Source organism: Arachis ipaensis, chromosome B02, assembly GCF_000816755.2.
Source record: "Arachis ipaensis cultivar K30076 chromosome B02, Araip1.1, whole genome shotgun sequence".
NCBI classification, from domain to species: Eukaryota; Viridiplantae; Streptophyta; class Magnoliopsida; order Fabales; family Fabaceae; genus Arachis; species Arachis ipaensis.
This window is the reverse complement of record NC_029786.2, coordinates 71739289-71755237: the sequence shown is the minus strand read 5'-3', so window position 1 is coordinate 71755237 and position 15949 is coordinate 71739289. Positions and strand designations below refer to the sequence as shown.

Below are 15949 nucleotides of genomic sequence, written 5' to 3'. Positions count from 1 at the left end.
GTACAGCAGTACCAGCAAGTGCACTGGGTCGTCCAAGTAATACCTGAGCGAGTCAGGGTTGATCCCACGAGGATTGTTGGCTTGAAGCAAGCTATAGTTATATTGCAGGTCTTAGTCAGACATATTAGAAGGTTGTTGAATTATGATGATCATGAAACTCTGAAGACATATAATTAATAAAGATACTCTATAAATTAAATGGAAATCAGTGATAGGGATATGGTAAAGGATTGGAATTGCTCTGTCTTTCTGAATTAACTCCGGTATTACTGCTCTCTTTACTTGTGAGTGATTTCTTCAATGGCAGGCTGTATGTGATTGACACTGGTTTGAGCAGCTGCCAATACTCCTCCAGATCTGAACCCCAGGTTTAGTGCGGATCCATTCTGATTGAGGGTGAAGCTTGTACAGTTCATTCTCCTTAATGATCCTACTCAAAATGCTACAGACAATGTCAGATCTCCCAGATCAGAGAATGCTGCACCTTGGGTTCTAGCCTCTACCACAGAGACCCTAATCGCCCCAGAAATTGGTTGAACTGATCTCTGGAGAAGTCCCCAACGAAGTCGTGGATTAGCCGTCTAAGAGATGTATAAACATAACTGTTGGCTCATCATTGTCCGATGAAAGACGCACTCTGAGCCCAAGTAGACGCGGGTGTTTGTCAGGCACGTTTGTCTTAATGTGAGGAACAAAGCGAATTTGTCAGATCATCCTATTCACCACGATGAAGATCAGATATACATCTTAGAATTAATTAAACACGGATAGAAGAGAAATAGTAATACTTTTATTAATTCAATGGACTCAGCAGGGCTCCTCCCCTCAACCTATGAGGTTTAGAAACTAATACTGAAAGGAAAATACAATGGTAAATGTGTATGATGGGCTAAGATGGTGATGAAAGGTTTGAATAACATAAATAAAATCCCTTAAATACTAAACAAATGACTAGTAAGGATAAAATAGTCTATCTAGTGCTAAAATTCACTTTTGGGCCCACTTGGTGAGTGTTTGGGCTGAGCTTTGATGAGATCCACGTGCTATGAGGTCTCTGGGCATGGAACGCTAGCTAGGGGGTCCTCTTTGGGCGTTTGTACATTGGTCTCTACTCTTTTGGGCGCTGGACGCTTGGAAGGGGACAGGTAGCTGGCGTCGAACGCCAGTTTTGGGCCTTCTAATCCAAAGCAAAGTATGAACTATTATATATTGATGGAAAGCTTTGGAAGTTAGTTTTCCATAGCCATTGAGAGTGCTTCATTTGGACTTCTATTACTCCAGAAAAGCTCTTTCGAGTGCAGGCAGGTCAGATCCGGACAGCATCTGCAGTGCTTTCTCTATCTCTGAATCAGACTTTTGCTCCAACTCCTTAATTTCAGCCATAAAATACCTGAAATTGTCAAAAAACACAAAAAATCATAGTAGAATCCAAAAATGTGATTTTAACACTAAACCTATAAAAACTTAACAAAACCTAAACAAAAACTACTAAAAACTTTATGAAATTGATGTCAAAAAGCGTATAAAATATCCGCTCATCACAATACCAAACTTAAACCGTTGCTTGTCCCCAAGCAACTAAAAACAAAGTAGGATAAAAATAAATTAAGATGTAAATAAATTTCTAAGTTTCAAATTAAGCTTAGTTACAATTAGATGAACGGGACTTAGTAGCTTTTTGCTTCTAAACAGTTTTGGCATCTCACTATCCATTGAAACTCAGAGATGTTGGCATCCTTAGGAATTTAGAATCCAGATAATATTATTGACTCTCTTAGTTAAGCTTATTTTGATTCTTGAACACAGCTTTTAGAGTCTTGGCTGTGACCCTAAGCACCTTGTCTTCCAGTATTACCACCGGATACAATAATGCCACAGACACTTTAACTGGGCAAACCTTTTCAAATTGTGACTCAGCTTTGCTAGAGTCCCTAGATAGAGGTGTCCAGAGTTCTTAAGCATACTCTTTTTACTTTGGACCACGACTTTAACTGCTCAGTCTCAAGCTTTTCACTTGACACCTTCACGCCAGAAGCACAGGGTTAGGGACAGCTTGATTGAGCCGCTTAGGCCAAGATTTTATTCCTTTGGGCCCTCCTATCCATTAATGCTCAAAGCCTTGGGTCCTTTTATGCCCTTGACTTTTGGTTTAACGGGTTATTCGCTTTTTCAATCTGCCCTCCTTTTCCTGCATTTTTGGACAGTAATGGATTTTTCTACTTTTTTTTCTTTTTTTTCGCCATTTTCTTTCTTTTTTCGCATGCATATGTAATTTTTTTTCTTTTTCAACATGCTTTTTTTTTCTTTTTGCTACTTTTTCTTGCTTCAAGAATTAATTTTTATATTTTTCAGATTATCAATAATATTTTTCCTTTTTCCTTATTCTTCCAAGAGCCAACATTCTAAAATTTTAACTTCATATATGTACTATTTAATCATACATTCAGAAAACAAAAGTAGTGCCACCACATCAACATAATTAAACTATTCTTATTTTAAACTTGAAATTCATGCATCTCTCAATTCTTTAAATAAAAATTTTCTTTTAAGCAAGGTGAGAGATATATGGAACATTTTACGACCTAAAGACATCAATGCAAATGATCATACAACTACAATAATAGAACAGACAAAACATAACAGAAAACAGAAAAATAATAAAGGAAAGGAGGTAAAAGAGAACGAGTCCACCTTTAATGATGGCGTCTAGTGCTCCTCCTTGAGGATCCAATATGATGCTTAATCTCTTCTATGTCCTCCCTTTGCCTTTGTTGCTCTTCCCTCATAGCCCTTTGGTCTTCCCTTATGACTCTTTGATTTTCTCTTATTTCATTGAGGGTGGTGGCATGCCCTTGATGCTCCATCCTCAATTGCTCTATGTTAGTGCTCAATTCTCCAAGAGAAGTTTGCCATTGGTCCCAATAGCTTTGGAGAGGAAAATACATCCCTTGAGGCATCTCAGGGATCTCATACTGAGGCGGCTGCACAGGCTCTTGTGCATACTCTCTGGTTTACTCCATCCTCTTCTTAGTGATGGACTTATCCTCCCCAATGGAGACATCTCCATTTATGACAATTCTAGCTGTATTGCATAGATGATAGATGAGGTGTGGGAAAGCTAACCTTGCATTGGTGTGAGACTTCTCAGCTACCTTGTACAGTTCTTGAGGAATCACCTCATGTACTTCCACCTCAGTTTCAATCATGATGCAATGGATCAAGATGGCTCTGTCAACAGTCACTTCTGATCAATTGCTAGTGGGAATGATGGATCTTTGGATGAATTCCAACCATCCTCTAGCTATGGGCTTTAGGTCAACCCTTCTTAGTTGAATGAGCTTGCCTTGGGAATCCCTTTTTCACTGTGCTCCTTCCACACAAATTTCAGAGAGCACTTGATCCAATCTCTTATCAAAGTTGACTCTCCTAGTGTAAGGATGAGGAGCTCCTTGCACTAGAGGCAAGTTGAACGCCAACCTCACACTTTTTGGGCTTAAATCTAAGATTCTTTCTCGAACCATGGTGATCCAATTCCTTAGATTTGGGTTCACACTAGTTTCATGGTTTTTAGTAACCCATGCATTAGCATAGAACTCTTGCACCATGAGAATTCCAACATCCTGAATGGGATTGGTTAGGACTTCCCAACCTCTTCTCCGGATCTCTCTTCGGATTTCTGGATACTCATTATTCTTGAGCATAAAAGGGACCTCAGGGATCATTTTCTTCTTAGCCACTACTTCATAGAAGTGGTCTTGGTGGGCTTTGGTGACGAATCTCTCCATCTTCCAAGATTCAGAGGGATTGGCTACTGCCTTTCCTTTACTCTTTCTAGAGGAGTCTCCAACTTTGGGTGCCATGAATGGTAATGGAAAGAAAAAGCTATGCTTTTTTCATACCAAACTTAAAACTTTGCTCGTCCTTGAGCAAAAATAAGCAAAGGAGAAGAATAGAGTAGAAGAAGAAGAAAATAGAACGATATAGAGGGAGAGAGGGCTTTCAGCCTTATGGGTGTAGTAGGGTATGAGAGGTGTGTGTATGAAGGATTATGAAGTAGGGTATTTATAGGAAAGGGGTAGGGTTAGGTTCGGCCATATGGTGGGTTTTGGGTGGGAAATTTGATTTTGAGGTGGGTGGGGGTATGTGGGAGTTATGATGGTTTTGGAAAAGTAGTATGGATGTGATTCGGCTAGGATTTATAGGAAAGTGTGTATGGGAAAGTGTGAAAGTGAGTGGGGTAAGTAGGATAGGTGAAAGATGTTGTGGGACCCACTAGTCCTGAGAGGCTAGGGAATCCAGATTCCTTGCTTCTCTGCACTCGCGTTTGAACGCCCAAGGGCTGCTCCCTGGTTGGTGTTCAACGCCAGCAATGCTGCCCATGAGGGGCGTTGAATGCCTACTGAGGGCTTCCTCACTAGCGTTTAACTTTGACACTCCATCCAGAGTCCTCTGTTTTCACTGCTGCGAAATTCTGTCTCTGGACTGATGCATATGATCATGACTCTAACAACTAAAAGAAAAACAAAATAAAAGAAAATAAATATGGTTGAGTAAGGTTGGGTTGCCTCCCAACAAGAGCTTCTTTAACGTTACTAGCTTGACCCTTAGCTCCTTACGGAGGTAATTATGGGCTCATATTTTTGCCCCTGACAGTGAATTTTCTTCCTGTCCTCTCATGAATGAGCTCTACACGCTCTAGAGATATGAAACGACTCACTATTTGTGGTAGGACTGGATTCTTGGTGAGGACAACTCTCATTCCAGGTGAGAGGTGATAAACCCCAATTTTGTGGTTTATCTTGTGCTTAATTTGGGGATTTTATCACTTTTTCTCACATTTATTCAATGAAATAGCATGGTTTTGTAATTCTCCCTAAATTTGTGCTTAAGTGTGAAAACATGCTTTTTAGGCCTTAAAATAGCTAAATTTAACTAACTTTAATTCCATTCGATGCCTTGATATATTTGTTGAGTGATTTCTGGTTCATAAGGCAAGTATTGGATGGAAGAAGTGAGGAGAGAAGCATGCAAAGTGGGAGAACTCATGAAGAAATGAAGGAACCGTAAAGCTGTCAAGCTTGACCTCTTCGCACTCAATCGATTATAACTTGAGCTACAGAGGTCCAAATGAGGCAGTTCTAGTTGCGTTGGAAAGATAACATCTTGGGGTTTCAAAATGATATAAAATTTGTCATAGTTGCTTCGCGTTTAGGGGCGCGCACGTGCACTGTATGTGTGCGCGCCGATGCTGCACATGGCCCACTAAAGATGAAATCGCTGGGGGCGATTTCTGAAGCACTTTGGGTCCAACCCAACTCATTTCTGATGCTATTTTATGCAGAATTTAAGCTTGGGCAAGGGGGGCAATTGTTTGGAGTTTTGTCATCATGTAGTTTAGTTTCTAGAGAGAGAAGCTCCCTCTTCTCTCTAGAATTAGGGTTCTTAGGTTAATTTCATCTTAGATCTAGTCTCAATTTCATGTTCTCATCTTGTTTTCTTTACAATTTCATGCTTCTACTCTTGATTCTCTTAGTTTGTAGTGTTAATTCTACTTTTATGTCTCTTTTATGTTTATGAATGCTCATGTTGGATTTGGATTTTCTTTTAATGAGATTTGATAGTTGATGTTTCTTTATTGATGATTTGAGTTGTTGATTTACTTTCTTGCAATTGGTAGTTGGTAGATTTATTATTCTTGCATTTTTACTATGCTTTCCTTTTATGCCTTCCAAGTGTTTGACAAAATGCTTGGTTGGATGTTAGAGTAGATTTTGAGCATTCTTGGCTTGGGAAGAGTAATTGGACAATCTTGAGTCATTAATACCCAATTTAGATTGGCGATCTAGAGTTGTTAGTTAATATCATTTTCAATGACACTAATCTCTTGCTAATTTAATTAGTGAGTTGATTAGGATTTTTGATTTGAGATTAACTAGTCTTGTTTGACTTTCTCTAATGGAAGATAACTTACACCTTCTTCCAACATTGGGGATGACGAAATAAGATAAATTCTTGTTAAGTGTTGTTATGATTAATGACTAGGATAGAAAGCCTATGATCTCAAACCTTGCCATGAATGTCTCTCTTTATTAATTGCTTTATTTAATTGCTCTCTTTACTTTTCTTGCCATTTATTTTCTTGTAAAAATACAAAAATCAAACCCCCTTTGTTCTTCATAGCCAATCATTGAGCACTTCATTGCAATTCCTTGTGAGATGACCCGGAGTTCAAATACTTCGGTTAATTTTCATTGGAATTTGTACTTGTGCCAACCAATATTTTTGCATGTGAGGATTTTTTGTCGGTGTAGAACTATACTTGCAACGAGAATTCATTCAATTGAGGAAATTCTATACCATCACAACAAAATTCTTATCATCAAGAGGCCTTCAGTTGGGACTTTCTTGTCCTTCCAGCCTTTAGGTACTTTCTTTTTAGTAGTTTTGTGCTTAGAACGTGTTGAGGGTTACCCAACACCAAACTTAGAATTGATGTTTGGGGACTCTGTAAAGCTATGCACAGAAAGAGAGGGTTAGCACACTAGGTGTTGCACAGTTGTCTCTTTCTTATCAGAAGGAGAATTGGGATTGGACATCTTGAATAAGATATAGTCCTCTCCTAATTGGAAAACCATTTCTTCCTTAGCTACATTAATCAAGGCTTTTGCAGTAGCTAAGAAAAGTCTTCCAAGGATGACACAGTCATCCTTATCTTCTCCAATGTCTAAGACAATAAAGTTTGCAGGGATGTAGTGGTTTTCAACCTTTACCAAGACATCCTCTACTAAGCCATATGGCCTCTTCATTGTCTTGTCTGCCATCTCTAATGATATGTTTGCACTTTGTACCTCAAGGATTCCCAGCTTCTCCATTACAGAGAATGGCATGAGGTTAATGCTTGACCCTAGGTCACACAGAGCCTTTTCAAAAGTCATAGTGCCTATGGTGCAAGGAATCAGAAAGCGTCCAGGTCTGGAAGCTTCTGAGGTAGCTCTTGCTGAACCAAAGCATGGAGTTCTTTGGTAAGTAGTGGAGGTTCTTCCTCCATAGGCTTTGTACCAAATAACTTGGCATTCAGCTTCAGCAACTTGCTCTTCCCTAGTATCTTCATCCTCATCTGAGGATGAATAGTCATCAGAACTCATACACTGTATAAGTGCATTCAAAGGAACCTCTATGGTCTTTATGGTTTCCTTTGGTTCTGAGATATAGGGTTCTTGAGTGGGCTTTGAGCACTCAAAGGGTGTGCTTCGACTAGCGTTCAATGCCAGCTCTGTTAGCTTACTGGGCGTTGAATGTAAGAACCGGGGTTTTTCACGTAAAATTATTTTGATAAAATAATAATTTTAAGTGTTCCAGATGGATTCAAAATTTAGAAGTTTTAATTTGAAAATATAAAGGTGAAATTTGGTTTCAGTGAATTTTTCTGAGTCAGAAAATGTATTTTCTGCGAAAGACCGAGAACTGGCAGCCGAACCGGTCGAACCGGTTTAAGCCTGTCCGGTACTGTGTTTTGAGAAAAATAATATTTTAAAAAATTGATTTATTATTTTGAAATGATGAAAATAATTTAGAATTGAAAACCGGGCACTAATCTTAAAGGTTTTGGCCCAAAGTGGGCCAATCGGGCTAAAAACGCTAACGGGTTGGACTGGGCCCAAACCGGACCCAAGGTCCAACATATATAAGCTCATTAAATGAGCTTTGAGCTCATTTTTCAGAAAAGAAAGAGAGAGGGGCGGTGAGAAGAGAGAAGGGAGAAGGAAGGGGGTGAGACTATTCACCTCCACCTTTCGGGAGCCATAACTTTTGATCCGAAGCTCCGATTGACGAGCCGTTTGTAGCCACGCAAAGCGCTCGATGAGCTCTTCCTTTCTATGTAAAGAAATTTGGTAAGGGCTCGTATCTCACTCCCAAGTTTTGTGCCCTAGATTTCTGTGCGTTTTGAGTTTGGTTTTTGAGCATGTTTTGTGGTTTTGCTTGTTTAGGTGGTCTCTAGTAGCGGGTAATTATTGGATTTTACCCTTAATCTTGTTGGGTAAGGTAAGTTTTCACTAAATCCTTGTGTTTAGTTGTTTTGTGTACCTTAAGTTTTGATTTTGGTGATATATGTGCTATTAGTTTGAGCTTTGGTGTTTGTTGGAGTTGGTTGAGGCTTTGGATCAAGTTTGGTGGCTTCATTTTGGTGTTTGGAGTGTTTGAGAATCGGCCAAGATATGGTTTTGGTTTCCTTTATGTAATATGTAATGTTTCTGGATACTTAGGCTAGTTGACCCTAAGATAAGATTGAATGATATTGGTGTATGAATAATTATATGTGAATTGATGTAATTGTTGGTTAAATTATATTAGTGTGGTTGATGGTGATTGTTGGGAATTATGGGTATTGATGAGTATTTATGGTGATTAGTTATATTATTGAATAATGAGGATTATGAAAATTTAAGGTAATAAGTTAATGTAAAATGTTGTGGTGGTTTGGAATAAAGGATATTGATGATTATGATGTGTGATGATGTATATTGATGATGATTTTTGGATATTGAGTCTCGTGGTTGATGTTATGTTAAGGTTAGTGGATTATTGTTGATGTGTAATGTTGTTGAGAGTTGTTGGTATTGTTGATACTTGATGATGAGCTGTGGAAATGGTATTGATGAATGAGGAGAATTAGGATTGTTTGTGATGATTTTTTATTGTTGGAGAATAATGATTTTGATGGTGTGGGATAGTGTAAATGGGAGATTATTGATGGTTGAGATTGATGAATGAGTGGTATGGGCTTTTGTGATGATTCGGTATTATTTGGATTGTGAGTAGTTTGGTTTTGAAATGAGAGTTTTGGTAAAAGTAAGTTTTTAAGGTTTTTGGTAAAAATAGGTTTTTAGTCAACTTTGAAGGATCATAACTTGAGCCTCGGTTTTTGAAACTTGTTGAAATTTGATTTAAATTAAAGTTCATTGAAAGCTCTTCAAATTGATATAAAGTTTGTAAAATTTAGATTTTGTAGAGGAAGATATGATCATTCAAAGATTGGTGTCAAAATCAGAAATTCTGTAAAGTTGCAGAATATTGTGATTTCTGGTATGTGCGTACGCACAGCCTTGTGCGCACGCACGGCCCTGTGCATATGCACAGGCAGGGGAAGACTTCCTGTTTTGAGCATTAGCACAGCTTGTGCGCACACATACCCAATGAGGTTTTACAACCTGTGCGTACGCACAGCCCTGTGCGCACGCACACGTTGGAAAAAGCAGTCTGTTAGGAGCACTAGCATAGCATTTAGTCTAGTATATAGTCCAACCTAAATATTAATGATTTCTAATATCTAAAAAATAAGTAACAATATTAAAAAAATCTAAAAAAGATATTATTACTAATATTTTTTAATTAAACAAAATTTTTCAAATCCCATAAAGTGGATTCTTTTTCTTCTTATGATCGTCCTTCTTGATTCATTTGGTATTAATTCTCGCTGTTTCAACTGCTACAACTGAGAGATCTTTTTCAGCTATGAATATTGTGAAAAATAACTCAGAAACAAGATGAAAGATGAATTTTTTGCTAATTATCTTTTAATTATATTAAAAAGAAAATTGCTGAAAAATTTGACACAGATTCTTTTATCGATAAATTTTATGATACGAAAAATCGACCACTTCGTTAGTAAAAAGTACATGCATTTTTAGTACTTTAAAATATATTCTCTATCGATATATTTTTATAATACATCTTACATTATATAATTTTTTGCATAATTTTTAATATCATATATGTTATTGGCCCCCCTATAATAATATTCCGGTATCCGTCTGTTGGGAAGGTCAGTCTGTTGGGGGCGCTGGCACAGGTGGTGCGAGTGAACAGACATTGTGAATTTTGGTACCTATGCGTACGTGGTGCACGAAATCACAATCACACATTTGCAATTCCGCACAACTAACCAGCAAGTGCACTAGATCGTCCAAGTAATACCTTACGTGAGTAAGGGTCGATCCCACGAAGATTGTCGGCTTGAAGCAAGCTATGGTTATCTTGTAACTCTTAGTCAGGATATCAATAATAATTATCAGTTTTAATTGGAATGAATAAAAGAACATGGATTAAATGATACTTGTTATGTAGTAATGGAGAACAGGTTGAGGTTTTGGAGATACTCTGTCTTCTGAACCTCTGCTTTCCTACTGTCTTCTTCTTCACGCACGCAAGGCTCCTTCCATGGCAAGCTGTATGTTGGTGGATCACCGTTGTCAATGGCTACCATCCATCCTCTCAGTGAAAATGGTCCAGCTACGGGTTTCATAGGGCTAATCATCTGTCAGTTCTCACTAGTGTTGGAATAAGATCCATTGATACTTTTGCACACTATCACTGCGCCCAACGTTTGTGAGTTTGAAGCTCGTCATAGTCATCCCTTCCCGGATCCTAATCGGAATACCACAGACAAGGTTTAGACTTTTCAAATCTCAAGAATGCTGCTAATTGATTCTAACTTATACCACGAAGACTCTGATCTCACGGATTTGAATGCTCTGTTGTCAGGAGAGGCAATCAAACTCGTGAACCAGGAACCAAAGAGATACACACTCAATCTAAGGTAGAACGGAAGTGGTTGTCAAGCACGCGTTCATAGGTTGAGAATGGTGATGAGTGTCATGGATCATCACATTCATCATGTTGAAGTGCGAGTGAATATCTTAGAATAGAAACAAGCGTGATTGAATGGAAAACAGTAGTAGTTGCATTAATCCATCGAGACACAGCAGAGCTCCTCACCCCCAACCATGGAGTTTAGAGACTCATGCCGTAGAAGATACAAAATTCAGATGTAAAAATATCATGAGGTCTAAAATGAATCTCTAAAAGTAGTTTTTATACTAAACTAGTAACCTAGGTTTACAGAAAATGAGTAAGTTAAGATAGATAGTGCAGAAATCCACTTCCGGGGCCCACTTGGTGTGTGTTTGGGCTGAGCAGTGAAGCTTTCACGTGCATAGGCTATTTCTGGCATTGAACTCCAGCTTTTGTGCTAATTTGGGCGTTTAACTCCAACTTTTATGCCAGTTCTGGCATTTAACGCCAGAAAAGGGTAAGGAACTGGCGTTTAAACGCCAGTTTGCGCTATCAAATATCGGGCCAAGTATGGACTATTATATATTTCTGGAAAGCCCAAGATTTCTACTTTCCAACGCAATTGAGAGCGCACCCATTGAGCTTCTGTAGCTCTAGAAAATCCATTTTGAGTGCAGGAGGGTCAGAATCCAACAGCATCTGCAATCCTTTTTCAGCCTCTGAATCAGATTTTTGCTCAGGTCCCTCAATTTCAGCCAAAAATTACCTGAAATTACAGAAAAACACACAAACTCATAGTAAAGCCCAGAAATATGATTTTTGAATAAAAACTAATAAAAATATAATAAAAAGTAACTAAAATATACTAAAAACTATGTCAAAACAATGTCAAAAAGGGTATAAATTATCCGCTCATCACAACACCAAACTTAAATTGTTGCTTGTCCCCAAGAAACTAAAAACAAAATAGGATAAAAAGAAGAGAATATACAATAAATCTCAAAAATATCAATGAAGATTAGCTTCAATTAGATGAGCAGGACTTGTAGCCTTTTTGCTTCTGAATAGTTTTGGCATCTCACTTTATCCTTTGAAGTTCAGAATGATTGGCAACCATAGGAACTCAGAATTCAGATAGTGTTATTGATTTTCCTAGTTCAGTATGTTGATTCTTGAACACAGCTACTTTATGAGTCTTGGCCATGACCCTAAGCATTTTGTTTTCTAGTATTACCACCGGATACATAAATGCCACAGACACATAACTGGGTGAACCTTTTCGGATTGTGACTCAGCTTTGCTAGAGTCCCCAGTTAGAGGTGCCCAAAGCTCTTAAGCACACTCTTTTTGCTTTGGACCACGACTTTAACCACTCAATCTCAAGCTTTTCACTTGACACCTTCACGCCACAAGCACATGGTTAGGGACAGCTTGATTTAGCCGCTTAGGCCAGGTTTTTATTTCTGTGGGCCCTCCTATCCATTAATGCTCAAAGCCTTGGATCCTTTTTACCCTTGCCTTTTGGTTTAAAGGGTTATTGGCTTTTTATGCTTGCTTTTTCTTTTTCTTTCTTCTTTTTTTTTCGCCAGCTTTGTCTATTCACTGCTTTTTCTTGCTTCAAGAATCAATTTTATGATTTTTCAGATTATCAATAACATTTCTCCTTTTTCATTATTCTTTCAAGAGCCAACAATTTTAACATTCATAAACAACAATATCAAAAATATGCACTGTTCAAGCATTCATTCAGAAAACAAAAAGTATTGCCACCACATCAGCATAACTAAACTATTTTCAAGATGGAATTCGAAATTCATGTACTTCTTTTTCTTTTTCAGAAAATATTTTTCATTTAAGAGAGGTGAAGGATTCATAGGACATTCATAGCTTTAAGACATAAACACTAAACACTATTGATCATGTAATGAAGACACAGACATAGTCAAAACATAAAGCATAAAAATCGAAAACAGCAGAGAAAATAAACAAGGAGATTAAAGAACGGGTCCACCTTAGTGAGGGCGGCTAGTTCTTCCTCTTGAAGATCCTATGGAGTGCTTGAGCTCCTCAATAACTCTTCCTTGCCTTTGTTGCTCCTCTCTCATGGCTCTTTGGTCCTCTCTGATTTTATGGAGGATAATGGAGTGCTTTTGTTGAGGTCCATGAGTGGGCTCTCTTGTTTGCTCCATCCTCTTTCTAGTGATGGGCTTTTGAGATGAATCTCTCCATCTTCCATGACTTGGAGTTAGAAGCAACTGCCTTCCCTTTCCTCTTCCTAGAGGTTTCTCCGGCCTTAGGTGCCATTAGTGGTTATGGAAAGCAAAAAGCTGAGCTTTTCCACACCAAACTTAAAAGCTTTGCTCGTCCTCGAGCAAAAAAATATAGAAGGGGGTAGAAGAAGAATGATGTAATTAATTTTGAAAAATTATTACTGTATGTAAGAAAAATTAAAAAGAGTTGAAAAGGTTTGAAAAGATATGTAAGTTTTCAAAATGTTTTGGAAGGAATTGAAAAGAATTGAAAAAGAATTAAAAAGAATTGGAGAGATTATTAATTTTTGAAAATAGAAATTGAAAGATGAATGTTTAAAATATGTTTGATGCAAAAAATAATGAATTAAAACATGAAAAATTGAAAAAAATTTGAAGTGGAAACAAAATCTCCTCCCCCTGCCCTTTCTGGCGTTAAACGCCCAGAATGGTATCCATTCTGGCGTTTAACGCTCATATGTTGATCATTGTGGGTGTTTAACGCCCAGCCAGGTACCCTAGCTAGCGTTAAACGCTAGAAATCTTTTATCACTGGGCGTTTTTCTAAACGCCCAGGATGCTGCAACTCTGGCATTAAACGCTCAGAATGGTGCCCATTCTGGCGTTTAATGCCCAGGAAGGTATCTTTACTGGCATTTTCGAACCAATGAGCTCCTTTTCTCTGCTTTGTGCTCTGAATCCTTCTGTAACTCTGTAAAATTCTACATTTGGACAAATAACCTTAAAGATAATTTATATCAAACTCCTATAATTATTATTTAAATAATAAGAACCTTTGCTAATGACTGAGTTGCCTCCCAGCAAGCGCTTCTTTATTGTCTTTAGCTGGACCTTTACTGAGCTTTAGTCTAGTCTCAGTTTTGAGCATTCTTGCTCAACATTGCTTTCAAGATAATGTTTGACTCTCTATCCATTAACAATAAACTTTTTGTCAGAGTCAACATCCTAAAGCTCTACATATCCATATGGATACATACTTGTGATCACATATGGTCTCCTCCACCGGGATTTTAATTTCCCAGGGAACAACCTGAGCCTAGAGTTAAATAGTAGAACCTTCTGTCCTGGCTTAAAGACTCTGGATGACAGTTTCTTGTCATGCCACCTTTTTGCTTTCTCTTTGTAAATTTTTGCATTTTCGAAAGCATTGAGCCTAAATTCCTCTAGCTCATTCAACTGAACCAATCTTTTCTCTCTAGCTAACTTGGCATCAAGGTTTAGGAATCTGGTTGCCCAGTAGGCCTTGTGTTCTAGTTCCACTAGCAGGTGATAGGCTTTTCCATACACAAGCTGGTATGGAGAGGTCCCTATAGGAGTTTTGAATGCAGTTCTGTATGCCCATAGAGCATCATCCAGACTCCTTGCCTAATCCTTTATACGGGTACTTACAGTCCGTTCCAGGATTCGTTTTAGTTCTCTATTTGAGACTTCAGCCTGACCATTTGTCCGTGGATGATATGGAGTTACCACTTTGTGGTTAATTCCATATCGGATCAAAGTAGAGTCAAGCTGTTTATTGCAGAAATGAGTCCCTCCATCACTGATTAGTATTCTAGGGACACCAAATCTGCTGAAGATATGCCTCTGGAAGAACTTCAGCACTGTCTTAGTATCATTAGTGGGAGTGACAATTGCCTCTACCCATTTAGATACATAGTCTACTGCCACCAGAATGTAAGTGTTTGAGTATGATGGTGGGAAAGGCAAGTGCATTGGGTCATCCAAGTAATACCTTATGTGAGTAAGGGTCGATCCCACGGAGATTGTCGGCTTGAAGCAAGCTATGGTTATCTTGTAACTCTTAGTCAGGATATCAACGGAGATTGTCAGCTTGAAGTAAGCTATGGTTATCTTGTAACTCTTAGTCAGGATATCAATAATAATTATCAGTTTTAATTGGAATGAATAAAGGAACATGGATTAAATGATACTTGTTATGTAGTAATGGAGAACAGGTTGAGGTTTTGGAGATACTTTGTCTTTTGAACCTCTGCTTTCCTACTGTCTTCTTCTTCTTCACGCACGCAAGGCTCCTTCCATGGCAAGCTGTATGTTGGTAGATCACCGTTGTCAATGACTACCATCCGTCCTCTCAGTGAAAATGGTCCAGCTACGGGTTTCGTAGGGCTAATCATCTGTCGGTTCTAACTAGTATTGGAATAAGATCCATTGATACTTTTGCACACTATCACTGCGCCCAACGTTTGTGAGTTTGAAGCTCGTCACAGTCATTCCTTCCCGGATCCTACTCGAAATACCACAGACAAGGTTTAGACTTTTCGGATCTCAAGAATGCTGCCAATTGATTCTAGCTTATACCACGAAGACTCTAATCTCATGGATTTGAATTCTCTGTTGTCAGGAGAGGCAATCAAACTCGTAAACCAGGAACCAAAGAGATACACACTCAATCTAAGGTAGAACGGAAGTGGTTGTCAAGCACGCGTTCATAGGTTGAGAATGGTGATGAGTGTCATGGATCATCACATTCATCATGTTGAAGTGCGAGTGAATATCTTAGAATAGAAACAAGCATGATTGAATGGAAAACAGTAGTAATTGCATTAATCCATCGAGACACAGCAGAGCTCCTCACCCCCAACCATGGAGTTTAGAGACTCATGCCATAGAAGATACAAAATTCAGATGTAAAAAATGTCATGAGGTCCAAAATGAATCTCTTAAAGTAGTTTTTATACTAAACTAATAACCTAGGTTTACAGAAAATGAGTAAGTTAAGATAGATAGTGCAGAAATCCACTTCCGGGGCCCACTTGGTGTGTGTTTGGGCTGAGCATTGAAGCTTTCACGTGCATAGGCTATTCCTGGCATTGAAATCCAGCTTTTGTGCCAGTTTGGGCGTTTAACTCTAACTTTTATGCCAGTTCTCGCGTTTAACGCCAGAAAAGGGTAAGGAACTGGCATTTAAACGCCAGTTTGCGCTACCAAATATCGGGCCAAGTATGGACTATTATATATTTCTGGAAAGTCCAAGATGTCTACTTTCCAACGCAATTGAGAGCGCACCCATTGAGCTTCTGTAGCTCCAGAAAATCCATTTTGAGTGCAGGAGGGTCAGAATCCAACAGCATCTGCAGTCCTTTTTC

The 15949-nt window shown here is 38.5% G+C and overlaps 1 protein-coding gene across 1 annotated transcript in view; it reads left to right on the top strand.

The window, feature by feature from the left end:
- LOC107625434 (high affinity nitrate transporter 2.5-like) overlaps positions 1-15655 on the top strand; it is a 24237-nt gene extending 8582 nt beyond the window's left edge. Inside the window, exons 6-8 of the transcript XR_002357581.1 lie at positions 652-657; positions 14133-14135; positions 15646-15655. The gene's annotated coding sequence lies outside the window, so the exon portion shown is untranslated. The remainder of the gene's footprint in view (positions 1-651; positions 658-14132; positions 14136-15645) is intronic.